The 2,595-nt window shown below is 37.8% G+C and overlaps 1 pseudogene; it reads right to left on the reverse strand.

Annotated features, from left to right (window-relative positions):
- Positions 1–1,762: 1,762 nt before the first annotated feature.
- On the reverse strand, positions 1,763–2,279 carry LOC115283393 (annotated as a pseudogene).
- Positions 2,280–2,595: the final 316 nt, after the last annotated feature.

The following is a 2,595-nucleotide window of genomic DNA, read 5'->3' on the forward strand; positions in this document are numbered from 1 at the left end:
ATATGATTTTGAACATTGAATTATTTATAATTTTAATATGAATTCAGATATACTTTATGTTTATTTCTAATTGACCTACAAATTATAGCAGCTCATAAGTTTAGTATAAGTATTCTTTATTTTAAAAATGTTTTTATTCTTTTATTTTTTAATTTTAATTTTATTTTTATTATTTTTAAAGGTAATTTACTGTCAAGATAGCTAACATACAGTGTATACAGTGTGCTCTTGGTTTCAGAGGTAGATTCCTATGAAGTATAAATATTCTTGCCATCCCATCCCATTGAGTCAAAGAGTTCAAGATACGTATACAAAACACACATGTAAACAGACACAAACAAGCCTTTTTTAAAAGTAAACAAATCTTTTATAATGTAAATAACTGTTCCATTTGGAACTTTCTACATATAGTTCATGTCTTCTGAAACTGAGATATTCACACTTATTAGACATAATATTTATAAATCAAAGTGTTTATCACTTTACAAACTCAAGTAATTCTTGAGTGCAACATTTTTTTATTAAAAATAATGGAGTGTGGGATGTGAGGGCGATCTGGTTGCGACATCTGTCACCCCATTGATCGCCAGGGTTGATTCGGCTGATCTGGCTGGCTAGGCGGGTGTCCCCTTCCTCCCTCACCGCTCCGTGTGCGTCCCTCCCGAAGCTGCTCGCTCGGTCGAAGAGGACGACCATCCCCGATAGAGGAGGACCGTTCTTCGGTCAAGGGTATACGAGTAGCTGCGCTCCCCTGCTAGAACCTCCAAACAAGCTCTCAAGGTCCATTTGTAGGAGAACGTAGGGTAGTCAAGCTTCCAAGACTCCAGACACATCCAAATGAGGCGCTGCACGTGGCAGTCTGCCTTTCTTTAAAAGAAAGAAAAAAAAAAGAATGGAGTGTGGAAGGCCAAAGAGGTAAATTCACTTCAAATGATCAAAACAGAAGAGGACTGAAAATAATGTACTTAATAGTGTAGGGAGTAAAATTGTAAGTATAGATCCTATTGAAAATATTGATATTCAAAGGAATAGCTTTGGACCCATTGCCAACACTTAGTTTTTCTCAATTAAAACTACTGTATAAGTCTAATTACATGAAATAGAAGTTGGGGTTCTGATTTTTTACTTTGCTTATCCATTTGGAGTGTCATTGTAACTACTGTATTGTAAATGATGGAAAATAATTGCATATGTTAAAAAAATAGTGTTATATTCTAAAAATAAAAAATAACGTTACAAAAAAATAAAAATGAAACTAAACATGTTTTATTTAGGAAGATACATTAAGCCTTTTTAAGAAAATGTTTATTTAATTTTGAGAAAGAGTGAATGGGGGAGGGAAGGGAGAGAGAGAGAGAGAGAGAGAGAGAGAGAGAGAGAGAGAGAGAGAGAGACAGGGAAGACAGAGGATCCGATTGGCTGGGGCTTCACACTGACAGCAGCAAACCTGATGCAGGAACTGCAAGATCACAACCTGAGCCTAAGTTGGTTGCTCAATGGACTTAGCCACCCAGGTGCCCCAGGAAGATGTAAGAATGAAAGGTTTGTACAATTTAATTTCTATATAAATTATTGTTTGAATATACAAAGTATCAAATATAAACAGTAGTGTAGCAAAAAAATAAATTGGCAGAAATAATTACTCAGCCAGTAGCAGTAATTAAGACCACCATTTGAAAGATCGTGTATACACAAAGAATGAAAAAAATATTGTTATAAGATTTTACAGCACACAACTGAATTCAGTCCTAATTCATTCCTATTATACTTCTTTCTTCTTCAGTATTAGTGGACCCACATTAACTCCTGTCAATACACTGTTTATTACGTGAACTATCACAGGCAGGAAATGTCTTAGAATGCCAACACCTACAATAAGCTGCTTTAGTTAGATCCAAATCTTCAACGTTTATTTCATTCATCACTTTGGGATTTTCCTTTTGTATTTTAAGATTAATGAAGCTGTTCTGTTGTTTTTCCTTTGGGAGAAATGGACGAATTGCAAGGTAACCAAGTAGTGCAAATACACCAAGGAAAGGCAAACACTGAAGTCATTCTGAAACTGTAAGCTGGGTGAAACCTGGTAACGCTCTCGAGGACAGGAGCCGCTCTAGATACACAGAGAGCTGCACCTTCCTGGTGCAGGCCACACTCTCCAGCTCCACCCTTGCCAGCAGCATCCACTCCTCCCGGAGTCCCTGCTGATCTCCAGTCAAGTCCTGCGCCTGCTGCCCAAGAACAGAAGTGGCCGGCAGGGTGCATTGCTGCCTGGGTTCCATCATGGGCAGGCATCTGCTCATTTTTAAATCATATTATGTTTTTTAAATGTTTATTTATTTATTTTGAGAAAGAGAGAGAGAGGGGAGGAGGAGAGGGCAGAGAGAGAGAGAGGAGAGAGACCATCCCAAGCAGGCTCCAAGCTTTCAGCATGGAGCCCCACATGGGCCTTGATTCCATGAATTGAAAGATCATGCCCTGAGTCAAAATTGAGTCAGACGCTTAACTGACTGAGCCACCTAGGCATCCCAGATTATTTGGGGTTTTTTTTTTTTTTTGGTGTTGAGTTGTATGCATTCTTTATATATTTTAGGTATT

This window comes from Suricata suricatta, chromosome X, assembly GCF_006229205.1.
Source record: "Suricata suricatta isolate VVHF042 chromosome X, meerkat_22Aug2017_6uvM2_HiC, whole genome shotgun sequence".
In the NCBI taxonomy this organism is placed as follows: Eukaryota; Metazoa; Chordata; class Mammalia; order Carnivora; family Herpestidae; genus Suricata; species Suricata suricatta.